The 27,459-nt window shown below is 35.0% G+C and overlaps 1 protein-coding gene across 4 annotated transcripts in view; it reads left to right on the top strand.

The window, feature by feature from the left end:
* PCDH7 (protocadherin 7) overlaps positions 1 to 27,459 on the top strand; it is a 270,195-nt gene that overhangs the window by 238,219 nt on the left and 4,517 nt on the right. The gene's annotated exons all lie outside the window — the stretch shown is intronic.

Genomic DNA, 27,459 nt, shown 5'->3' with positions numbered 1-27,459 from the left:
GAATGCAGTGCTAACAGTTCCCAATTCCCAATAAGAAATTCAGATGGTGACACTCAAAGTCCAGCTGATCAACTTGAATAAACTTTCTACTTTTAGGATGTAATGTTACTTCTTTTTCTTGCACAGGAAAAACAAGGTTCCATTTTGAGAAAGAGGTGATTGAATGCTAAAAGATTTATTATCAAAAGAGAAAAGAAAAACTACAGGATAGACTAATCTGTAAATAATTTAAGAGACAAAGTAAAGTAAAACTCAGCATGTCTGAGAAACCTGCATGTTCCACTGATAAGACAGGAATGACTGACTTTTCTCTGAAGAGGGTTTGGGAGCAATTCAGTTCATTCTGGAGTGTAAAGTAAAAAATGAACTTGAGAAAAACAAGTTGGAACAGGCAGATTCCATTATTTGAGAAAACAGAAGATAACACCTTAAAAACAATTAAATATAGAACCTGGGAAGGAATTATTGCAGTGTATATGATAAAATTTTCCTGTGGAATGATATGATTGTTTTCATTATTTTGTTTGATTTGTTGGTTAAATGCTTGGGGGTTTTGATACATATCAGGACAATTAATTAATGTTATTTCTTCAGAAAATTCATATTAAATTAAATAGCAAGAAAATGTTTTCAGTATTACTTAAATTTACAACCCAAAATGGCATGTGAAGGTTGTATATGTGACTTTGTTTACAGGATCGTCACATAAAATATATCTTTTCTCAGCTTTTGTTGTGGTTTAACCCAGCTGGCAACTAGGCCCCACACAGCTGTTCCCTCACTTCTCCCAGTGGGAAGGGAAGAGGATCAGAAGAGTATATGTAAGAAAACTCATGGGTTGAGATAAAGATGGTTTAATAGGTAAAGGAAAGCAAAGTACATATCTGTGCTGCTGTGTTGGTTTTAGCTGGCTAGAGATAATTTTCTTCAGCTAGTATGGGGCTGTTTAGGATTTCTGTGGGAAAGAGTGTTGATAATGAAGAGATGTTTCCAGCACAAATAGAAAACATAGCCCTAGTCAAAAGCAGCACAACTTTCTATGGAGTTCTTTTAAAAATTTTCAGTATTCATGTTTTTCACTGTTGTTATTTATTTTTATTTTTTTACTTATAGTATGTGCATTTTTTTTTAATTTTCTGGAATAAGTGTCTGGAAGTTGATGGGTTTGCCCCTTATATTACATAAATATATGTACTATAACCCTAATAATTTGAACATTCACTTATATGAAGTAATTTATTCATAAGTAGTCAAAGTGCTAGACAAATTCTCAAATCATTAAAAAAAAGAAAATTAATTTTGAATTCTGGACTATATTTTTAGTTGACCTGAGCAGCAGAAAGAGGTATGGAAATCTGAAAAGTCACTCAATTTCAATGGAACTAACTATTGATTCAAGTCAGCAAAACAGAGAATGAGAAGTTATATTTGAAGACAATGTCTTTCTCTTTCCTGGTTTGTTCTACTATCAGAAGAATTCATTTTCTCTTAATTAAATGACATGTAGAAAATTAATGTTTAATAGACCTAAAATATATAATTCTTAACACAGCAAATTATTGACTGTGATCCTAGTGGCATAGTGTCAGAATTGATCAGAATAATTTTACTAGAAATTATTGTCCTGAAATTAACAGATCATTCTTTTAGGTCATCAATTATTTACACATATGGCTGCAACTGAAACATTAGGGGAAGAAAAAGCAAACCAAAAGCCCAGTCTTCCCCAGTTGTTTCAGTGTTGGCTATCAGAAATGAAAGTAATGTATTAGCTGCACTGAAGAAAATGTTAAGTCAATTATACTCCTGCAAGATTTATAAGAACTAAAGTGAGTTTAAATTTGAATTGTCAAAGGAAATTTTACATGCATTAACCACTCAGCTACATCCATCCCATGTATTTAATTATGTACTGTGTTTTGAACTACTATCTCCAGAGCAGCGTAAAAAAAGAGTTTTCCTAGACTACTGTTCATAGACATTGCTCTGAATTACACATGTAAAAAACTTGGCATTTTAAAGCAGAGATCTCGCCAAAAAAAAGGAACCTAATGTTAATATACTTTTATTCCTCTCCTGGCGATGTGTATTACAGTAAATAGACTTTACCTCATTCCCTTGAATTTTCAACTAGTCAAGTGTTTCAAGTAATTTAAAGTTAAGATTGCTTATGCACATCCCAGCATATTTGATATTATTTTACTCACAAGGATATGCAGAAAAACATCATTTGGTAAAGAAGGTTGGAACGCTGGCATACTCTGACAGGATGAAAATAATTTCAATCTGCAATTAATACCTCCAATATTAAGGCAATATTTTTACAATACTATCAGTTATGAATCAATATTACAAAAGTATTATCCATTACTAATGCAAAACAGCTTAAAGCACAGTGGAACTAAAATTTTTAGCAAAAGAAAATTTAGAAATTTAAAGATTTGTTACATTTGTCTTCAAGAGTCAAAGTTTTTGCTTCTTTATTCAACCTTCTCATTTGCTGTTCCAAGAACATTTTAATTTTCAGTGAATTAATTTGCAGTTTTCAAATTCAGCCTGTAAGATCTTCTCTTTTGCTTTCATTTGTGAACTGTATTCACTAAGAGCATAGTGAAATAGTAACTCTGTTAATAGCATTCTGCTCTGAATAAAATGGCATTGATGCAAAATATTTATTGGATTCAGGAGGCTGTTGGAGTGTTGCATTTGCAGGATGTGCACTTATGTCTGTTTTAAAGGAATACTCTGCAATACTGGACAATAAAGTCAGAGTGGGGAGATAGCTGCAATATAAATATGAAATAAGAAATTTATATTTTCCTAAAGCTTATATTATTGGCACAGATGAATAGACTGAAGAGAAAATATAAACTCTTAAAAGATGAGTTCAGTACACTCAAACTGTAAGCAAGCACACTGTAAATTCAATTCACCTTAATAAGAACATTTTGTAGGAACATAAAAGTTTTTTATTTAATATTGTCAATAAGTTCCGAGTTGGTTTGTCTGGAATTCTTGGGACAGAAATTAAAAATTAGTAGTAGAAATGTGTGGTACCCTTGCAATATATGTTTCTTGGAGATTTAGCTAAGGAAATTGCATTCATATTTTTATTTGTTCTGTATGTTACAATTACCTATATGGGATGAAATTGATGAAATTAAGACACAAATTATTTGGTTGTTTCCTACTGTTGGCAAATGGTGTAGCAATAAAACTCCTGTGTCCAGTACATCTCACTGATTGCATTTGCTATTCCATTTTTCTTTTTTTCTATAGAAGGGCACTATTTGTGTATAAAAATATATTACTCTGGATTCTGTCTTCCAAATCATTCTAAGTAGCTACTTATTATAATTTAATTTGAGAGACTCCTGTGCCTAATAAGCTTTCCATTTAAAATCTGAGCTCTGAGCCTTATAAAAGCTACGTGGTCTACATGTAAACACTATGTAAATAGCATTTGAATAAAAGGCAGGGGCACACATTAGGAGCTGCCAGAATTGTGTCTGTTGTGGTTGCCCTGCTAGCTGCTGCTTGAGCAGCTGAAGAAGAAAAGTACTGATTGACTGGTGCCAGCTCAAGCGAAAAATATGCTGGTCTAGAGAAAAGTTAGAAACAAACACAAAATTCACTTATAGGAAGTGTGCATATCTGTAGGTAGAGGGACAAGACAGAGCCATTTAAAATGTAGCTGTGAAACATGTTTGCCTGTGATTTAGTTTGGTACAGAAACAGAGAATCCTGTTCTTAGATTTTGTGATTGTCAGATGATACTACCCCACATGGTTTTACAGAATCTGATACAGCATTCTGACTGCAATGTTGTTTGAAAAGGGTTCTTTATGTTTATACAATCTCATATGTTGCTAAAACATTGTGACTGAAATGTGAGTGTGGCAGAGGTGTTGTCTAGAAACTGTCTGTGATACAGATAAATGCGAGACTACAGTGTTCAGAATACTATCTGGAGAACATGTATTTAAGTGAGAAAAATAGTGATTAATTGCTAGTTATGTATTGGAAGCTTTTAATGGCTTTTACCTTACTGTCTAGTTTTTTTATTTGCTGGAAAACTGCATGTTTGTATTTATTTGCTCTAAGCAGCAGGTTTGTTTTACTCAGAGAAATTGAAAATAATCAAATATATGTTAATATCCACAGATAAAGATCAGTGTGTTTTTTAAAACAGAAAAGTCTGAAGGAAATTAGAAATAATAACAAAAAAGATTGCTGGTTTTTTAATGAGATATGTATGCCTCAATTTGTAGGTATACTAAAGTGTTCAGATACCATGCCTTTCGTAAATTAACATCTGTAACAAATCCATTCTTCTATGAATATAGTAACAGTGTAATAAGGCTTTCAAGCTAACCAGTGATCTGCCGCCTTTCATTATTTGGTTGTTCTTGGGTTTTTTTGGTTTTGTTTTTTTAAACTTAATAGTAAAGAACAATGGTAGATAGATATATATATATATATACATATACACACAGTTAATTGTCTGTCATATAAACTGCCATAATTCAGTAGGATGGTTTAGTACAGAGGCAACAAAGGAGTAAGAAAAATAGGAAGAAAAATCTGTGCAAAAAATACTTTTCAAAGCCTCGAAAAATGCCCCAAGGTCCTAAAAGAACTTACCAGGTTAGATCTTTCTATTAATCCAGGGAAATATATTACATTTATTTCTTTTCAGTTATGATCATTTTTTAGAAGACAGGAGCTTCTTCACTAAGTAAGAAAGTATAGAGGAAAAGGGAGGGATACTGTAATATGTATACTTATATGATAAGACAGATTTTCCAGTTTTGTAAGTTTCTGGTACACAGGGAAGAGACAAAACAAGCTCCTCCAAGGAGGAAGAGAAAGGGTAATTATAACAGTTCACTGGGAGAATAGAATAAACTCAACATTTCTTGGAGTCTAAACAATGTCATTTTCTAGAAGATGTACTTTTATCTTACTTCTGGGAGGGGGAAAATCTTCAATTTATGCATTCAAGGAATTGTCTGGAAGATCATAATGGTACCTTTTGACTAGAGATATTGAGTCTGAGTATTTTTTCCAAATATGTTTTGTTTTGTTGCTGTGCATTTTTTGGGTGTTGGGTTTCTGTTTGGGGTTTTTTTGGGGTATTAAATAAATGCTGATGTTACAGTGTCTGCAAGTAATGGCATTAGTGATAGTTACGGAGGCTTAAGTGCACATCCTGACTGAGGGCATGAAGAATTTGAAGCTTTAAAGTCATGAAACTCTAAATATAATTTGTCTAGCAGATTGATGAGAAATATTAAATGAATATCAGCTTAATCAGACTTCTTCTAATGCTCCTGCAACTCATGTTCAAGGTTAGTTAGATTTTGACTGGTGTTGGGAAACTAGTGATGAGCTGAAGAAAGTAGATGATGAGTGGAACAGAGGAACGATTGCTTTTTGTGAGTCATCATGACTGATATAGATCACTCAAAGCCTTTCAAAATCTCTAGCAAGCTGTGGGTTATTGGTTCACAAAAGGAAAAGTTGGTCAAATGGTTTGCATTCATTGAGTTACTTTTAGATCGTGTTAACAAGTGAATGACAGCCCTTATTTGCTCATAGCTTTCGCATCGTGGAAAAATATGCAAGGGTTTCATTTGAGCAATTATGGAAACTAACAGACTTGAAATTCAGCTAGAAACAAAGTGTCAAGTCTTCCTGCTCAAGCTGACAGATCTCTAATCAGTTGTCATCTTATATTTACTTTAAAAGACTTTATTGCAGAATATTGAATATTTTGCAAGGAGACCTGATAGCTATGGACTTCACGCTATTAATCTGTTGAGAACAAGGTGGTAATAAGCTAAGTTCCAGTCTTTTCAGAGGCAAAGACTTTATTAATGAACTCAGCTAAATTTTAACCATCTCTTTTCTTGAAATGTTATTGAAAGTGTCATACCAGTTAATTAATTGAATTAAGTACTTAATATTGAGCCCAGGAAAAAATGCTGGTAATTATTGCAGCTCAAAATTTAGTGTTTGCTTTAGAGTTTAATTAACAGCATTATGATTTGTGTCATAGAGCAGCTCTAGACCTTGCCATTTTCAAATTAAAAACTTTAACATTGTTTTGACAGTTTTGATGTCAGATAAAGCCTTTTTGACTGGTTTGTAAAGGCAAATGGGAAAGATCAAGAGCACCTATTTTGGCTCTAGTAGTGGGTTTAAGGCACATGGGCCTAAGAAACAGTTTCAGAAAACTAATCTCTAGTATCTACCTTATTCTGTGACTGTGTTTTGAATCACAAAGTTATCTGGCAACCTAAGATGAGATTCACAGTTACAAAACTATATCATGTGGTAATTCATGCTCTGATGACATCCAGATATAAGGAAAAAAACCCAGCAGTTAAGTTCTGAATGCTCCTAAACCACATGAACTCAGCACATAACTTAAAATCATTTAAGCATGACTATTGGAAGTTGTAGGTACTATATTTAGTTTAAGGGGACTCAGATCCAGAGCTTCCAACTTTTCTTGGTGGGAGCCATCACCATCCTGTAGCTGTGTGCTTCACAGCCACTATTAGGAGTTATTGCAGGAGGGGGAAGCAAAGTGACCATCACTCTGTAGCCTGTTAAACATTCAACCAGGGACAGACATCTGCTTTCTAAAATGTGACCACAGGTCCCTACCTCCCCTCCTAGCTGAATGCTTATCATTCAGCTGGAGCCCTTCCTGATCTCTCCCATAATCAATAAGAGAAGAGAATGCTGGCATGACATTACTTGTGAAGGAGTACATTAATGAAATGTAATAATGCAAACCATCATAAATGTTTTTGTTTCCTGAAATATGCTGATAAAGCTTTATGGAAATAAAAGGTTCTTTCTGACTTTGGTGAGTGTAGTAGAGCTCAGAAGACACGTACTTTCAGATCAAGTTAAATGCTTCTAATAGTGAGTCACTATGACTTTTTATAGACAAGCAAGTTTGAAAATGTCTGTTTTGCTTGACACGCTTTTCTCCACATCTTAACATTTCCACACAAGTACTTTTCTGCATATGGTAAAAAAAATACATAGTTCCTTTTACTTCTGCTTACAACATTATTTATTTGTCAGTATTTACAATAGGGAAATTCAAAATATGTCTCTTAGGTAGGTATTAGAGAATTATACCTTTTCAAATCAAATTGCATTTGGTCAATAAAAGAATATTTTCCTTTTTAATGTAAGACTGTGCAGTTACTAATAAGTGAGCAATTCATTTGGGAAGTCATTTTGAAAAGCTGTGTTTTGAAAAAAGACTACCTAGAAAAGGGTTGTGTATGTGTCTGTTGCAAGCTGTGAGGTGTTAAGATATTCTGCATTTCAGACTGTCTGACACAGAATTTGGATGTTTATAGCCTTTAAAATGAATTGTTTCAGCTCTTTTAGAATTGCTTCCTGCAGAGAATAACTTCACAATTAAAACCAGAGTAGGATAGAATTCTAGTGCAAGTCCTTTGATGCGTTGGATACCGGACAGATTTCTTGAGATGAGATGAACTATAGCTATTGATAATACTTTTCTTTCTAAGCCAGATTTGCAGAACTACCTAGAGGTAGCTTGGTTTTAATTTCATATGATGAAGAACAGAATATTAAGCATAAAGGAGGTAATTATAATATTCAGAATAAGTTAGATTTACTGACCGGGATGGCTAATCAAAACACTACCTAAATTTCATTATAATTGCTTATGTCCTGTTTGGGTTGATTTCCTTTAAAATGTAATGATTTATTTTCTTTTTTTTCTCTCTTTTTTTTTTTATAAGTAGGCATACTTTATAAGTATGAATGTCTCTTTCATGTTCCTTTTAACCTGCTTTTGCTGTCCTTTAAAAAAATCTCAACAAACAAAATTCACCAATCCAAAAAATATCTGAAAATACACTGGAAGACCAAGAGAAAGTTCAAAGTAGAACAGTATGTGCAGTACACAGTTTGTATTTCAGTTTCATAGCAGACAGAGAAAATTGGTGAAAATGTCCTAATTACTTAAAAGTCTTCCATCCTGTGCACTTTAGTTTTGCTCTTTTTCACTCTGTAATCTCATATGATACAGTGCCCTTCTAAAGCCTGTCATATATAACTTGCCATTTGTATGTTTAATAGGGTGAAATATAATATTTGCAAAATGATAATGATACATCATAACAGACATTTATCTTACCAGTTAATTTCTCCTAAAAATTATATACTGATTTATTTGCAATATTGCCAGATTAGGTCAAGTTTCTACTACAGCCGTCGTTTTGAATCTTATATTAGCACCAACAAATAAATCACTGCAGTTTTAAAGGAAAATCTGTATTTAATAAGGACAGAATTTATTTTCTTTCATCAGACTAAATTTCTGGGTTACTGAACTTCTGGTGTATAAACCTTAAGTAAAGCAAAGCTGATGTGGTTCCATAGGTAGCTTCAGTTCCATTTTCTGTGCTCTGTCTTTATAAATTAGTACTTTTTGAGTTCATAATATTCCTTTGTTCATATCTTTGTTTGGTGGCCTGTTTGGTTGAGTCTTTTGGTGTAAGTAACACAGCAAGAGATGTCAAAAGTATAATATTTCCAAAGCCTTATTTTATTAGACCACCAAGTATTAAGCTAATGACCTTTTTTGGTGTTTAATAGTGAAAACAAAGACCTTCATATTCTCAGCTAGACAGAATATGAAGGTCTGAAAAACGAATTTTATAACTTCTCTTTAATATCCTTTCCTTCCAGATTATGTGTCAAACAATCTTCAGTGGATTCCTGTATGAAATAAACTCTACAGTCTCCTTGAAGTCTCTTTCTGCCACCAATAAATTTAGAGTTTTGGAGGCAGGGGCACAGGTCCCCCTCTGAGCTATAGAAACTCCTCTCAGTTAAACAAGTTTAGTTACTCTTGAGAATGGAGGAATCTTCCTTAACCTAAAACTCATCAGTCAGAAAAACACACGCTGAAGCTGAACAGATTTAATTAGCAGCTTTACACTTTTGAGCTGAAAAATACATTATACAGTATTTATATGACAGAGTACAAACAAATTCATCTTTAACTCATACTTTCTATCATGGATTTTTATTATCTCTGTCCTTGTAACCTTAATAGTAGAGATGCAGTGAAATATAGTAAAAATTTTGGTACCATCTTTAATGTACCTCTTTTATCTATTATCTTTTTTGAGACAAATTATCTATGATTTGGATATGCTACTGGTGTCAGAGTCTTAGTAAAGAGTTTAAAGTTGCATAAATTGTCATCTGCTTTATAATAGTTAACATGTAAAACATATAATCTTGAGAGACCTTATCTTCCTTTTCTGTTCAACTGAAATTGTCAGTTGATATCCTTGGAACTGATCTGGATCACACTTTACATTAATTTCAGATTTGTGGCATGCCACTAGCTTTAGTTGTTTATTTTGAATTGAACTTCTCATTGATGACAGAAATATCTGATCAAAGGATGTCAAATCAGCATGAGATTAGTCTCGGAATATGCAAAATATTTGTGCCTTTTAGAAATTTAAGTGAAGTTGGATTGACCAGACTTCTAAATGCTATGTGCTAGTGATGTAGTGCATCTTGTGAAAGCTATGCCTTAGATGTAGAATACCTTTCCCTGAAAGACAGATTAGGTAAACTCAAGCAGAGAGAAATTCTCCCAGATGTTTATAATTAAAGCCTTTGCTCACTCCCCTGGCAATTTATGTAGCTGAAGTCTTAACAATAATTTTAAAATTTCTTAGAAAGTTTTCAAGATATAGATTATTGTAGAAAATTGCATAAGCTTTGTTTTGCAGAACAAGAGATGCCTGCAGCTAGACAAATTTTCATAGACTGTAATTTAATAAATGAGAGAATCTAACAACAGAGAAATTAAATGATACTTTCTTTTTGTGATTTTAACAAGGAAATTTTATTCCCAGTCTGCTCTTTCTTCCTTTTCCATCAGTTCTACCTCTTGAAATTTAAAATCTAAGATATGTCTGTAAATTTTAATTCAGATTAAGACCTCCCTATGAATGAAAATTTTGTAAGTTAACCCGAAGAATGGCTCTCTTATAGCATGATGACATTCATAAGTATTGTAACAAATTGCTGTTTTGTCATTCCAGAAGAAAATATAATGATTTTCAAATAGTTTCAATGAGAGGCAAGATATTTCTCTGCAGAGTTTCAAACAGATGGTGGTGCAAAATACATTAGGTACATAAAATCACTCAATGACAGACAAAAATCTTAAAAGGTCTTGGAATTAAATTGATATGGCACCTCTTCAATGACTTTTAAATTTGTGGGCTTAGAGGATGCTATCAGTCATAAAAGCAAAGCAACTTGCATCTTTGATCTTTCTTTGGATACAGTGTCCAGTGTTTTGTATGGAAAAAAATCAGATATATACAGCTATTGCATTAAATTACTTTGATGCAGAGTTACACATTTACTTACGGATTTACTTTTAAACAGAGAAAAAAATTGGACAAATCTTTATCATCTATTAAGAATTATTTGAGTAGTACTTGTAGTCTGCTAATGTTATCTGTAGAGAGATAGAAATATGTGTGCTTGAGACAATAAATCCAGGGAGGAAAAAAAGCATTGATATTAAGTATTGAAGTATGTCAAAGCTGTGATAACAGATTTTATCTGGGAATGAGTGACATGAGAAATAAAAGTGTAGAAAATACAAGCGAAATTCAAGCTATTAAGTCTGATTCTTTAAAGGAAAATAAGGAAGACCTGTCTCTCACAGACATTTCTTGAAGCATGAAAATTGTTTAAAGGGCATCCTAATTTATCCAGTTCACAAAGCTATCTGTGATGGCAGGAAAAGATTTTTTCTTGAAATGGATGCCTTATTCTCTTTCTGCCGGTAGCTGTTCAGACCCTCTTGTCTATTTATATTCATTATTGTTGCTGTAAGAACAGTGCTGGTTTTCATTATTTCATTGGCATGAGAAGCCCTGATTCAATTTTGCTGTCAATTCTGACCTCTTTTTGTACCTCCTCTACTTTCAGTGACTAAAAGCATCAGTAAATAGAAACAGAGAAACCCCCATAAAATACTTTTGCATCAGAACAGAATAACAGCACTCAAGATACATGTAATTGCAGTTCATGTCTGTGGTAGGGTAAAGCATGCACTGGGAGTTTATTCAGTTCTTTATTGTACTGCTGCATATTTAGTGAGTTTTCACATACCTGGTGGAAAAGAGATTTGAGAGTATACATAAATAGTTTAATAAAAAATAAGAGTCTCAAAATATCTATGCAGAAAAAGCAGAATAAAATCAATGTTAATTTTAATCCTGATAAGTATTTTTGGTCAAAATATTTTGAGAACACATTAATTTTTCCATTTACTTTCTATTTATCATTCAAAAGTAAACAGAGTATTTTCTACATTATCTAGTCAGACACTCATCTCTGATTTAAAATAGAATATATCTATATATGGCCATACTTTTCCAGTCCAATTAAGTTAATTTTCTTGAAGTGTAAGTTTCATGAACTAATCACTGGTGTCCACCACTGCAGACTGTTGGTTTATCTACTGTGCTTAGTCTAGACCTAATTTAATGGATCACTATCAGAGGTGCTTTGTTTACAGCCCTCTCTGCTGCTCATTCTTATACAAGATCCATTAAATATCTAAGTGTGATGTGCAGTTTCTGGTAGGGCTTCATTCAGCTCTGGTAGGAGCATGCCATTCTCTTTCAACAATTCTGGAATAATTCCATTATCTGACAATTAATGTGGCTCAGGTTACTGATTTTTCAGCACACAATTTTTTTTTGCCTGAAGTTGTTGCTTCAGAGTAGACCCAAGTAGAAACCAATTGTACCAGCCAATAAGGAATCTATTATACGAATAAGTTAGTTATACTCCAGTGCACAGTTCTTTCACAAGAACCACAATCCCAAATGACATCTCTATTATGATCTCAGAAAGGAGCCAGAGACTAAAACACTGCAAAGAGAACAATTTTCTACTGAATATTTTTCTTTCAGGAAACCATATTCAGAATGGCCTGAAAGGAAAATGCCTGTACAAAGTATGCACCATATGGCCTAGCCATGACGTGTCATGGGGGCAATAGTGGGCAATAACTACTTAATTAAAAAAAAAAAGTTTATTGAAAATTTGTCTGAAATCATAATTGCCAAAATACCAAATTACTCTATTCACTTTAACAATAGTTGTCTTTCAAGTCAGATAAAATCTGCAGATTTTGTATTCTTCTGTCTGATAAGCTTGTTTTAATCTTTTACTTTGTGTTCTGTCCAACTCCTATATTTGATCCCTTAACCACTGTATTTTCATGTCTTCTTCAGCTTTTCAAAACAGTCCAGCAGCCACTAAGTGATTATGACCACTGCAACTAATATTGGGTAGATTAGCAATGACTCTGTGGCTTTACACTGGGAATAATCAAGAGGTTTATTTTATTTTCCTCTACTTTAGTCAATACATCTAAAACACTAATATCTTAATTTTTTTCAGTAGTATATTTACTCTTAAAAAAAAAAAAGTTTAACCTCCCTGTTAATATATTTTGCTTGGCTGGGTTTTATGCTATCCTAGCAAGTATAATTAAGTTTTTTTCCTACCTATTTTTAAGAATTTACTCATGCATTGCAAGTGAAGCGAGCTGAACACTGTTCCATTTCAAATCTTTTGCCATTTCTACTAGAGTCTTAGTGAAAGCATAAACTAATAATTTAAGAAACTTCTTGATATTCAAATGAATTAAACAAACTGGCGGTTATCTGATTCATTCTTGAAAAAGTAGATGTTGGCTATGAAACAGTAACCCAAAGTATATATACTGTACTTCTTAAGAAATCTGGAAATGTTACAAACCAAGGGACAATGGAATATTTTCTGAGATTTAAAATTTTATGAGTAAGGGTATATGCTTTGGCAACCAAGTTAAGCAAAAGTATACTGACTAATATTTAATATTGTGCTGCAAAACACAAAAAGATACAAAAAGCAATATTAAACATTCTTAGACCAAGAGAATTGACTCATTAAAAAAGTACTTCTACTGCAGTTACTTCTGACAAAGATTACTCCATTTTACATTTTGAGGCTAGGAAATATTTCACATATTTTGGAGGAATATCTCAAGGCATCTGTAAAGGGGTATGCTCAACTCAACTAAATGGTTTCAGAAATGTGAGGAAAATGTTACAGAGTAGCTGGTCAACCAAAACCCCGGTATCTTCATCATAGGGATGAGAGAGAACTTCTGACTAATATGCTTAGATACCTCTGGTCAAGTCCAGTCTTACCTTTAACTTTCATCAGGACACAGTTCTATTTGTAAAGTAAAAACTTTACCACCTATAACTGTTGAGTGAATGAAACACTGTAGGATATTTAGGGTCAAAGGCAGGGGTCAAAAACTATGATAAACAGGACTGGCTCCGGTAGATTCCACCTCTCACAAGAAGGATTGAGACTACTATTTCTGACAGTCTTAGATTTTGCAAGTAACACTTGATTTTTTTTCCTCTGTTTCATTCAAACTTCTTCTATACTTTTCCATTCTACAGTGAGATAAATACTGATATTCTAACCTCTTTTTGTATAACATCCCTATGATTCATGTGTAGGATTACAGTCTATCGACTGTATGTGCACAAGGGGAATTAGCGCTCTGCTTAATACTTAATTACTAATGGACCATAACCCAGATGAATCTGTCATAAGTATGGAACAATTCCGAGCTGATGTTTGCAGTTAATTCACTAGCTGTAATCTGCAGACACAGCTGAAAAAATCAATAAAAAAAATTAATGAAAAAAATCCCTTTGAGCAGGACATAAATCACACTGAGAGATTTATTATCTTTCTATATTTGTCTCTCCATTTTTTGAGGTGTGAAGACTTTTCCTCATAACTTACTATAAAAATGACATCAGCACCAAAAAAAAAACAAAACAAATGCCCAACACACCCTCTTCCCTGCGTAATCTCCATGCGAAAGCATCATTACTTATAGCAGAAGTTATAAGTGATTAGTTATAAGTGAACTTAGGTGAATTAATTGTGTGAGGTATTGAAAAACACCTGATGGACAAGGCAGTCATTGGTCACAGCCACCATGTCTTCATGAGAGGAAAGTCCTGCTTGTCAAACTTAATTTCCTTTAACAACAATGTTACCCACCTAGATGATCTGTGGAAGTCACTTAATATAATCTTTCTGCTTTTCAGTAAAACTTTTGATACTGCCTCTCACAAGACCCTCTGGACAAAATATCCAGCACACAGCTGGACCATCATCATGTGGTGGGTGAGCAACTGGCTCACAAGTCAAGCACAGAGGGTAATAGTGAATGGAGTAACCTCAGACTGCTGACCTGTCACTAGTGGGGTTCCACAGGGCTTCATCTTAGGCCCAGTGCTCTTCAACATCTTCATAAATGACTTGGATGTAAGACTCAGAGATATGATAAGTATGTTTGCATACATGACAGGGAGGACCTGTCAACTCCCTTGAAGTCAGAGAGGCCCTGCAGAGAGACCTTGGCAAATTAGAGGACTGAGCAATCACCAACTATATGAACTGCAACAAGGGGAGGTGCTGAATTCTGCACCTGGAATGGGGCAACCCCAGATGTTTGTACAAACTGGAGAATGAGATGCTGGAAAGCAGTGCCACAGAAAGGGACCTAGGGGTCCTCGTTGACAGCAAGTTGAATATGAGTCAGCAGTGCCCTGGCAGCCAGGACGGCCAATCATATCCTGGGGGGCATCAGGCAAAGCATCACCAGCTGGTCAAGGGAGGGGATTGTCCCTTTCTGCTCTGCACTGGTGCGGTCTCACCTTGAATATTGTGTGCAGTTTTGGGCACCACAGTATAAGAAAGATATTAAGCCATTAGAGAGTGTCCAGAGGAGGTTAGCAAAGATGGTGAAGGATCCAGAGGTCTAGATGGTGAAGAGGCCATTCAAGTTGCAGCTGAGATCACTTGGCTTGCTCAGCTTAGAGAAGAGGAGACTGAGAGGAAATCTCATTGCAGTCCACAGCTTCCTCACAAGGGAAAGCAGAGGGGCAGGAACTGATCTCTTCTCTCTGGTGATCAGTGACAGGACCCCAGGCAATGGCATGAAGGTGTGTCAGTGAAGTTTAGGTTGGATATTAGGAAAAGGTTCTTCACCCAGAGAGTGCTTAGGCACTGGAACAGACCCCCCAGAGAAGTTGTCATGGCACCAAGCCTCTGAGCTCAAGAAATGTTTGGTCAACACTCTCAGGCACATGGTGTGATTCTTGGGGCTGTCCTGTGCCAGAACAGGAGTTGGAATTCTATAATTCCAAGGTAGATTTTACTTTGTCTTAGGAAAAGCTGAAGGTCCCAAAATAATAGTTCTAGACACTGGAATGACAGTGGTCCATGCCACTGACATAGAATAAGATTCTGTAACTACTTAATCAGTGAATCATTTCCTTTCCAAGTGAAAAGTATTATCATTTACTGCGGAGTTGTCTGATTTTATACTTCTGTTATGCTTCATGATTAATGAGAATGAGCACTACATTTTATAAAATGTAACCCATTTCTTATGAAGTATGCTTATACAGGAAAAATGTGCATTAATACAATAATGTTTTTTATTTCTATTTTTAATATTCATTTCAGTCTTGTGTTATGTAGAGCTTCTATTAGAGGCATGAAAATGTATGCTTTGTACTTTTCAATTCACTACATCGAATTAAATTTGGTTCTGTATCCCAGATCTTGCTAATATTATTAAGTAAAATTACAAATTTATATGAGTATTTGTGAGAGAAACAAGTATGACATGAACATATAAGTGAATATTTTTTTTCCCATTTTGTGGGATAAGGTTCCCTTCAAGTGACATAAAACATTAAATGACTACTATATTTCTTCTTACAACACAACTTTCTCTTGACAGCTACTAAAAAGACAAGTAGTCACAAGTTATTTGTTTCTGCTTCATGCTTAGCTCTACATTATTTAGGTGATCATTTGGATGCAGAGCATGGAGAACTTTCTTCTTCCCCCCATTTGAAAATAGCATAATATAAATTACCTAAACTCAAGCACATTTTATACTTTTTGTTCAAGTTTAACCTTTGAGAGTTTATGACTTGTAATAAAATAAACATTACATGAGTGACAGAGAAAACCTCTTGGAAACACAAATAATTCCCTTTTTATGAAAGCAATACGACTATTTAATATGTGTTATTTTATAATATTTCATTCTATATATGCAGGAATAAAATAAGATCCAGTGATGTGTTGCTGTGAAAAGTAGAACTATATGAAACATTTCATTTTCAGGAATGCAGTGGTACTATCAACATAACCAGTTCAAGCTACTGTCTCATGTGGCAGAGTAATTCTGTAAGTAAAAGTAAGTCACTAAAAGATATTTCTTTACTGAACGAAAGAAATCAGTATTCTCCCTTAAAGCCAATTCTTAAACAGAATTCTTAAACAGAAGCATTCAACCAGAACTTTATTGATTTCTTGTCGATAATCACAAATGATTCAGTTTTTCTGTTTGTTTCTTGTTTTTTTTCCCTGCCATTACAATTAAGTGGCCATGTGTATACAGGGGGGTTATCTTTTCAGTCACCATTTGAACCTAAACGTTAGTCATATATAATGCATTTTTATATCACTTCAACAAATATCTGTCTTACAAAAGAGCTTGCAACTCTGTCAAGTCACTGACTTTTTCTATGTATTCAACTTTCATTATGTATTCTGGATATCCTTGGAGAGATTTGTGAGATATCCATGGGACCTAATGATGGAATGACAATCACTGAATATGCTGAGTTGGAAGGGACTCACAGGGATCATCTAATCTAGCCCTTAGCCCTTCACAGGACCATCCCCAAGAGTCACACCATGTGCCTGAGAGTATCATCCAAATGCTTCTTGAACTCTGTCAGGCTTGGTGCTGTGACCACTCCCCTGGGGAGCATGTTCCAGGCTGGTCACCACAGAGAAGAGATTAGTGGCTACCCCTCCTCTTTCCATTACGAGGGATTTGTGTACTGACACTGGACATCTTTTGGGATTGTGTTTTTAGTTTCTCAGTAAAAGCAATGCTGCAATCATTAATATCCCTTAGAATACGTTACTTGGAGTATCTCCAAAAATAAGTTGTCTTGTGAATGGGATGGGCATAAATTGGAACTCATGTTGTTTTTATCTTTTGTGGCAAGAGCACTAGTCTTCCTACCTGGTGTCCATTTCTGAGTTGAAAATATATTATTAAATCCTTATCACCAAGAAATAAAATAAAAAGGTGGCACAGCTGACATGATCTAATAATGGCTGCTAGCTACCCTATTCTCTTATAGCTCCTGCAGTCCCATCACTTTGGTAGGAGTAACAAGAAAATTATGTTGAATTTTGAGCCTTGATTCGGATTTTCTTAAGTCATCTTTAGGACAGCTGACATCCTAATTGCTCAATGAATTGTTTCAGCTCAGAGTTTGTTAAGCATTGACACATTTTACTGGAAAAATAAAGGTATGTAATTTGACACAGTGACAGATTAATACCTTAGCATTAGATTGGCAGAACAATTAAACAGCTTAAATATTTCCTACATCTTAATGTCTGTGCTACTTCAGGAAGCCATAGTAAGTCCTGCTTTTCTGAAGGATATGTTGCCATTTCAGTGATAGAAGTAAATCAGGCTATCAAAGGATTTAACAGGATTACAAGAAGTCTTGCAGCAATTACATTTAAATCTGGAAAATTAAAATCTAGGGAATTTAGGTTCAGCATGATGTATTTAGTATGGTACCACTGGTATCACATAAGCTGATACTTCTTAGTTCTCATTATATACATGCAATTGGTCTTGTGAACAAAAATGAAATAATACGGTCTGAATGATAGGATAAATACAACTTAAACAAGAGAAAACTTTATGTTTCTAATGGGCTTCTGTCCTAGTTAGAGCAGTCAGAACCAGTTCATCACTGTGTGGCTGTGGTGGTAAACCAAACTGTGTATTCTACACCCTCTATGTCATTTCCCAGGAACTGTTAACAATAGACCCTTTGCAGCAGCTGCCCAGAGCGCACCTGGCCCCTCAGGCTATAGGCTTGGTGCTGGGAAGCCTGTGAGACAGAAGGATGTTCCTATCCTCACACCAATGACTCAGGTGTGATAACTCCCCTCCAGGGAGCCATTAGCACCTCCACACCCAGCCTGAGGGGTCATGTCTGCTAATGGGCCACCAAGGATTCCAAAAATATCTCAAGATTCACAATCACCCATTGTGGAACTCCCTGCCCTGAGGGAGGTACTGGGCATTCCCACTCCAACCTGAGTTTATATAATCTTGGGGCCCACTTGTTGGATCCAGAGAAGGACCAGAACCTTGATCAGACTGTGACCAGCACTCTCACCAACAGGTTTTCCCTCTCCTTTTATGTTGAACTCAGGGGGACCATATGGGGCTCAGCAAAAGGGCCAACAAACACCATTCTGTTCATGTCCCAGGGTGCTGGGTTATACATCTGGGTTTTGTGAGTTAAAACCAATTGTTTGTCCATATAATTGTATTTATTGTATTATTTCTATTAAATTGTAACTCTGATTTATAATCTCTTTTTGAGTTGGGTTCATTTCTCTTGCTGGTTTACCTTTAAACCAGCACAGTTTCCCTTTGTTTTACGATGTAATCAGGAGTTAAAACTAGTATTTGTCTTGAATTAAGTCTGTTGAATTTGATTTCACTTAAACATAACATTATATGCCACTTATATTATTGTTCTCCACTGACAACCAACAGATCAACATGATTTCAATCCAGAAGAGTACAACTAGGGTCTTTATTTTAGTAAAAAAAAAAAAAAAAGGAAAAAAAGAAAAAGGAGGGAAAAAAAGCAGCCACAGATCTGTTTTTAATATAAACAGTCTTTAAGTTAGTTGTGAAATACTGATGATTCCTTGAAGAACACAGATGCAATATTACTGAGCTGGTACAATCACTAATTTAGGTAAGAAATTTTTTTATCAAGTTATTCCATAATTAGGGGAATAATTCTTAGTTAAAGAATATTTTACCTTAACTTGCCTGAAGACATTTGTAATAGAAATAACTGGAATCTAAACCAGGAATATTATTGCTTAGGTAATATTTCTTTGGTTACATGACTGAGTCATGTTAAATATCTATCTAGTCATGTGTAGTCTGTTTAATAAACAAAAAAACCCTCATCAAAATCTTATACAGTCATTCTCTTATTTGACTCTGTTCCTCCCTAAAGCAGAGGCGTATATTATTCAAGGGTAAACAAAACCAAAATGTCATATAAGAAATAAAATAAACACTTGAAATTTTTCTTCTTACAACAGTTTCAGATTTAAAGGACTTCAGAGGCATGATATGTTTTGCACCACTACAGGTAGAAGTAATATTAAATCTTTAACTTTGTGACAACACTGTAGAATGGGATGGATAGTCTCAGGGAAGATGATTTTATAAATATTAAGTTATCATGTTGGAACTTGAGAACGAGTTACATTCTTTACAGTCTTTATGTTTCTTTATTCCTCTGATTAACACCTGTCTTAGATGGTCCAACTATTTTTTGGTTAGTAGTTTTATTACTGTAAAATTTTAAGGAGGATTCTAAAGTGGATTTTTAGTTGAACTGAAGCCCACCTTCTAAGGTTGATTTATTACTGAATAAGTTAAGAATCTTAACCCAGAAACAGTTAATTGGATTGAGGCCAAAGTACATGAGTGCTAAGCAATCACATTAACAGAATTGCAGAGCTGAAGGGAAACTTTAGAGGTCATTTAGTGCATCCTCGGTTTCCCGAGGTATCATTAGCTACATTTATATTATCCTTGAGGAACTTTTTTCTAGACATTCAAAAAACTCATTCCAGACTCTGTACCATCTATCACTACTAAATTTATCCTCAAAGTTTTTTTCTGATTTCTGAACTGATTTGTTCTTGTTGCAATCAAGCCATTACTTTTGCTCCTTTCCACTATGGGCACACAAAACAGATTACTTTCACTCTTTTTTTTTTTTTTCTTTCCTCTTAGGTACATGAGCAATGTTGCTTTTTCCCGTAGCTGCTTGCTCTTCTCACTAATTCACTTTCATTCATCTATCATGAACTTTTTTTAAAAGTTAAAGAATCAGTTAACTGTTTCTGTTTTCCTATGGTATTGCTTTATTTGTTTGTTTTATTTTTGTTAGCTTTAGTAGTAGAGGACTATCTAGCAACTCATGTTTGTTTTGAAAATTTCACTCTGGTGTCTTGAAATTGCTAAGTATTTTGACTTCTGGCATGATACAGCAGTGAGTCTGGCTGGTTTTAGGGATTAAGAGAGACACTTATTTCACCAGTTTTCAAGTAAAGTATTAAAAATTCTCACTTTTATTCTGTATTCCTTTTTCTTTGCAGAAGAAAAGAATACTAAGTTTCTGAAATCATTATTTTATATTATTCTGTCATACCTTGTCTCACACTATTAATCATTCCATCAGCGTACATATAAACCTTTATGTATTCTGAAGTACTTTCTTAAGCACTGAAAAGAATTTAAGAATTGGGCATGATATACATGAAACTATTCTAGTCCAAAAGCAATTAATATATTCATTACTTCAGTGCAGTTGGCATATCTCAAGTAGTGGATTTGTGTTTGACTTTATTCAGTAGGACTGTTTTAGAGATGGCATGCACTATCTCTGCAGTACACGATAATGCCACATTCAGAATGACAGCAGTCCAAGCCTTGGGGCACTAAATGCTTCTTGAGATATGTTCAATTGCTGTTTAACTGCATTTAGCCTAAGGTACAGAGAAAGAAATTGCTGATGCCTTCAAACATGTTTAAGTATTTTAATAGTGTCTTGGCATGTCAGAATATGCCACAGCACGAACTGGGGTGCAGTTCCTGAATTATTGCAACTAGGAGGCAGGAATTTCAACAACAATACTGCTCTGGCTGTGTTTTACTTTAATGTAGCTTTCTTTTTCCTCTCTTAAACAGTGATTTTTGACAATATGTACCCTCCCAGCAGTTTTCTGCATTTTCGTTTTCTGATCATGTAGTCAATACTTGTTGTGCTTTAAGAGCCTTACTGTGTCCCCGACCTCACAGCTTGTAAAACAGAAAACCTTTTAATGTAAAAGCTGTGTAAATGGACTCCTGTTTAATCACATAGTCTTAATGGCGTTTCACTTGAATTTTGGATGGTCCTCTGAATATAGCATATTAGTGTAAAGGGTTCAGACAAAGGTGGGATGATGAGTGGCTCATCGAAATCACAGTCTCTTTCATTGCTATATGACCACTCCTATTCCTTTTTCTTTTCTCACAGTAGTCTGGAACTGCTGCACATGCAGTTTTTACAGGTTCTAAAGAAATGGAACCATACAGGGATATTATGGTATGGGCCTGTCAATGGAAAAAGTAAAATCTGCATGTAGTCATTGATTTGTCATAAATATTATTTAGATCTCATCTGCCAATGACTCCTCAGATCCTGTGGACCGGCTTTATGGTTTACAGAAGTACTGTTCCACTGCTGTAGTACTATATGGCTACTGTGGTCTTGTACTCCTCCAAGAAAAGGGTCTACAGCTAGAAGTATTTTCTCAGAATGTTCAAGTTATTGTGTCTAGATAGGGTGTCAATATTGCTTTGGAAGGTTTTCCATCTCCAGGGATAAGTGGAACAGAATTTTTGCCAACTTGTCTAAAGTGTGTTATTACCACAGTATTTGTGTGTGGTTTACAAAAGATAAGAAAGTGAAAAGCTCCTTGTATTTTTCTCAAAAAAAGTGCCAGGACCATGTCATGACTAGATGATAATGCTGGGCTTCTATAAAATATATTGTGCAAGAATGGTTGCTGAAAAATGTACGAAGTGGAGCCAGAGTGAGCGTGCATTCTTGACTATATTTCTGCAATATGTGTGTACAGAAGAGTCCATAACTTGTAACATGTAGAATCATAAAATGGTTAGGGTTGGAAGGGACCTTAAAGATCACCTAGCTTCAACCCCCACGTGCACTTGTTGACTACTGAGTTTGTAATACTTTCTCTGTACTTGATGAAATATATTAAACTTCTTTGATAAGGAATTGGAGCAGAGAAAATAGTGGAAAACTGCTTGAGTGGAATATTTGAGCTGTTGGTTTCTTTGACATTAAACTGGATATAGACTATCATCTTTCCCCTCTCCACACTGCAGTGGTAGGTGCCTTCCTTTTTTGGTGATAAGCAATCCTACTAGCCCTAAAGCAACAGTCAGCTAAAATTACAGAAACATGAGCATAATCTCCATTCATTTGCATGCTTTTGTACAAAGTTTTATGGAAAATATAAAACAAATCAATGTCTCGGAAATTAGCCATAAATGTTTAAACATTTCTTGGATGAATCGTTTCTACTGTTTCAAAAAATATGAACTTTTATCAGCTAACTTTTTAAAATTTGTGGTGGAAGCTTATATCAGGTACAGTGAAAAAGTAGATTGTGAGACCCCGTAAATTAGTGTACTCCAGTATTTTCATAGCAGAAGTCTGAGCAGTGGCAGGTTAAATCTGCTTTAAAATATTCATTTTTGAAGTCTTCATTTACATGTTTACCTAAAAACTTTTCTAAATATCTGCATTTTAGGGAGGGGGTTTACAATGGCTTTGTAGATAGTCAAGCAATACCTGCTTCTGATCTAGAGACACCATAAGAAGATATGTTTGAAAATAAGTAAGATGACATCTTCCATTGTATCTCTGATGATCTTTTTGTGCAGATAAAGTCTTGAATTTGACTAGTCTATGTATAAACTCTTAGAACCTAATCCCACATCTACAAATTTCTGTATAACAAGAAATATCATACATCTTTCTCACTAATTAGCATTGTGATGAATTTTTTTTGTTAATAAGTGGCATTCTAAGAACTTATTTGATTTGTTTTCCAGATATGTAACTGTAGTAGAAATCTGTTTTACTATTCCTTGATGATTTGCCAATTGTGCTGACAAATTCTTTCCTGTGTTGTATTCCATTAGGCTTATCAGCTAGCAGCGGGATCACTACTAAAGTGTTTAGCTTTTAAACTGAGAAACACTTAGAGATACTTATGCTTGAATGTAAATTATTCTAGAGCACAAGGGTAATTTTTTTTTTTTTTATTTTCAAATTCAGGGATTGTTCAAACTCCATGGGCTAGATCATTTAAAATGAGGAACATAAAGTCACTACTTTGCAAAAGAGGGTTGATCTGTTCAGTGAATTAGCAAAAATATAGTTAATCACTTTGTAGCTAAAGGGGTGTGGCAGTTTATCCAAAATTAAGGTTAAATCTCTGTTATCTACTGGAGTGTATAATATCATCATGGCTGGGCTTCGCGAATGAAGATTTAGGAAGGCTCTACCCATGTTTGTTACAAGTGCGCTGGTGGCTAATTAGGCCAATATGAGACAGGCATATCCGATTACAAAAGGCACAGCAGAAAGACTCCTTAGGTGGTATATTCTGCAAGACACGATTCCTTCTGTGTTGTCTTTTCTCCTCGAGAGTGATCCTGCATGTGTTCTCAAAGGAAACAGCAGCGTAATAGGTGGTGTGTCTCCAGGCCTCCCGATTGGAGGCCAGAGTAGACCAGTTATGATGATCAATATGGCCAAGGTTGAGATGTTGTTTCAGGGAGTCCTATCAACATGAATGTATAAAAGCACACAATTTTTCCTTAACTGACTAGTTTGGGTACAGGTAATAGTTTAGTCCTGACATCATTGGATGTTTTACCCATCTTCTTATATAATGCACACACAAAATATTCCCTCCTCCCCCTTCCCTGCCACCCCAAATGCTGAAGTTATGTCCATCTTTTAAGAAAAGAGCAATTCGAATGCAACATGTTTAACACTGTGTTAGATTAAATCAATGCTTAGATGCTCTACTGATTCAAGCTCTTAGAACAGATGCAAGAAAGCAATGGAGTAGAAGGTTACATTAACTGTAAGGGCCAAACATTATTTGAAGGGTGTTTTAGAGAAAAACATATGACACCAGATCTGACAGTCTGAGGGAGGTAAAGGTGCTGCCGCTGCTCCATGTCCCGGCTCCAACCAGTAGCAAAGTTGAAGATGTATTCCCAGTAGACACATACACAGAGCACACCATACACATACACACACACACATACACCAAACATGTACACAGCTGTCCATACAGATCACAGACGCTCAGAGAACTCACACGAACACAGACAGTACCACTGTCCTCATTCTGTCCTCTTCTCTGGCTGCACAGGATGGAAGTCCTCTAGTGAGAGTGGACAAGCCCATGTGTATACACTCATATGCAGCCCATAACCCAGGAAAGAGTTAGAAAGGAATTTAGTAGGAAGACAGGATAGGTGGTGCTCATCAGGCACAGAACATGACCGGAAATCTTATTAGCCAGTAAACTATGTACGTGACTGGCCCTTTTATCCACTCATGTCTCTATTTTCCCACTCTTGTTCCTTCACAAATGTCCTAAAACCCTCACTTGTCTTCCCTTTGGATTCTCCCTTAAACATCATGTAAGTCCTGTGCTATCCCAAACTCTTTTCCCCCTATATCCTATAACATGTTCTACATACCTAGAGAGCAATCCACATTAGACAGAAAGATGATTGTTCGTCCCGAGTCCTTATTTTGAGTTCTTATCAGCCACTATACACCCCTGTGTTCCTCTGGGCCTGAGCAGATGGACCTTTGAGGGACTGATGGTCCTATGATGGACCTGGGGGTAGTCTCTCAGGGTGTTATTTTGGCTTGTATTATCCCTTCTGTGTCTCTCTGGTCTCTTCTGTGGGTGTGAGAATGAAGTTTATCACATGACACAACAGGGTGACTCAGCCACACACTGACTTGGAGGTTATTGCTTCATAGAACAGCACTATAAGGCTGAATTGTACAGTAAGTCATCATGCTTTACAATAAGGAATTTGTATTAAGCATTTGTTCAGAAGTGAGCAGGGGAAGCACTACAATGAAAAATGGTACATTTTGAAGTGCATTATTCAAGGACCACTATCAAAGAAAGTATTTTTATGAACGCATGTAGTGCTGGCTCAAGATTTTTTTAAGCTAAAAAGAAACCATCAGATGTAATGAGATATTAATTCTTTCAATCTGAAAAAAACCACCAAAACCCAAAACCAAACCCAAGCAACAAAAGAAACCCCTTTCAATAAACACATGCTCCTATGTCTTAAAAAAAGATCAGACATATTGTCTAGATAAGCATTTGATAATGTTCTGCAGAGTAATAATTGAAATACTTGTAACAAGCATAATGTTTAGTGGCCATTGTTTGGAAATAAGGTGCTGTTTGAAGAGTTTATGGGGACTTAAAGGGATTGGCCCTGTTGTAAAAATATGCAAAATCCTGTTTAAAAATCAAAGCACATTAGGGGCAGCTGAACAGTTAATTATGCTTCTTACCTTAAGGGAGTGCCAGAATAATACTGATTTAGCTGATAATTAGAGGGTTTTCTTGATACCATCACCCTCTTCTGTGTATGTCTCCAGAACACGGTCATCTGAAAACTAATAGGCTGATAACTGTCCATAGTCTTTGCATTCTTCATCAGAAAAAAAAAGTGGGTGAGTCTAAGTGCAAAAGCCTTAAAAAGTACAATTGGGGGAAAAAAAATTAAAAAATTAAAAATCACTCAGTTCCCTCCTCCCAGCCTTATACATCTCAGCTATAGTGTTACTCAGTTATCTAGACACCAGTGGTGTTTCTTCATTAAAATCAGTGACATATTGACATATGAAATATTATAGTGTATTCAGAATACAAACAGTAGATTCTATAAAATGTTGACATCTGTCAATAGCAAATAATATGCATATTCTTTAAAATACTGCAAAAATTACTAATTAAATTAATGTTTAAATGAATGAAAAAATTGGGACAGGATGAGCATAAATCTGACTTAAAAGAGCTTTTGCAATTCTATCAGGATTAAATCCACAGATGTTGAAATGAAGTATGTTTTCTCTACAAGCACCTGTTGTAAATATTTTACATTAAAATTGTTTATTCTGGAAGAAGCAAAGGATTTTTGGCTGAAGCTGTTTTTTTGTTTTATATTTTTTGGTTGGTTTTATATTTTTTTAAACTTCTTCAGGGGTCTATTTTATCAATTTATAAAAAATTCACAGTTTGAATTGTCACTGTTTGAGAAGGTCATCTGGCAGCTAAAATCAAAGAAAAATCAGCAAAATAGAAGTAAGGAAAATGAAGGCTGAATAGACCTTTGAAAGACGTTTGATAAGGCATGTGTTATTACTGGAAAAAATTATTGTTCAGATGAATCTGGGTGTTGTAGTGGGAAGGCAGAAAGATGTCACAGTCCATATGAAGCAACTGACTGTTTTTCCATGTGGAAGCTCTTTACTCCCTTTTAAGATAATCAATTTTTTATAAAACAAACCTAAATATTTCATCAAGTATATCATATCATATGAAAGTCATATCAAACACACTGAAGAAGATTTATTGATTTATGTTCTTTGTCAACTTTGTTTGAAGATCATGTTGTTAGGCAGCTTCAGTTATTCCTTGCAGACCATAAAATACAGTACAGCTGAATAAAAGCAAGGTTTCAGAATATTACCCAATCCTTAAAATAGTTAAGGTAGCTTTTAAATTCAGTTGTAATGCAAGTATCGAAATACAAATATTAAAAACCTCCTGTGTTTCCAAAAGGTAGGAGTCAATCCTGCAGGCCACTGAACTTTGCTGGTTTTCAGTGACAGCTCTTACAAGTACAGTAGCTAGAAAACTTAGACATGGTGACCTGGAAGAGGACACCTTCTAACATAGCAAGTAACATAAAAAATTTTAGTGTTTCTCTTTAGGCAGCACTCAGATTCTGCCTGTCCCCCAACATACATATCCACATACACACACCACAGAACAGCTTTATCTGTACATTTTTTATTAAGATTATAAGCCATAGCAGAGGTTTTGTATGCTCCCGTAATTACTGATTGTACAACTCATATAATATTGTGGACTAACAACAAATGTCCAATCCTCATAAATACAAGCAGAGGTTTACATTATGTGCAAATTGAGTTCTGTTGTCACTAGCAGATCTGCTCACTTGCAGTGCATTAAGTATGCCCATAAATATTTGCAGGATTCAGGGTCTTAGGATCCTTTCATATAAATTCAAAGCATTCTCTACAAGAAATTCAAAGAAAGGTATTTTTAATAATTTCAAGAAAACTGGCAGTGTGGAAACAAATCCTCATTTGACTCTTTCAAACATCAAAATTCATTCAATACCTAATACCAAATGCTTCTGGAGCAGATTTAGAAGCACAGGAAATGAATTGATAGTCTTTTTTTCAATTATTGATGTAGAGGATAACTGTACAGATCTGC

This window comes from Pseudopipra pipra, chromosome 4 (assembly GCF_036250125.1).
Source record: "Pseudopipra pipra isolate bDixPip1 chromosome 4, bDixPip1.hap1, whole genome shotgun sequence".
Classification (NCBI taxonomy): Eukaryota; Metazoa; Chordata; class Aves; order Passeriformes; family Pipridae; genus Pseudopipra; species Pseudopipra pipra.
The sequence above is the reverse complement of the archived record's forward strand: the minus strand, read 5'-3'. Positions and strand labels throughout refer to the sequence as shown.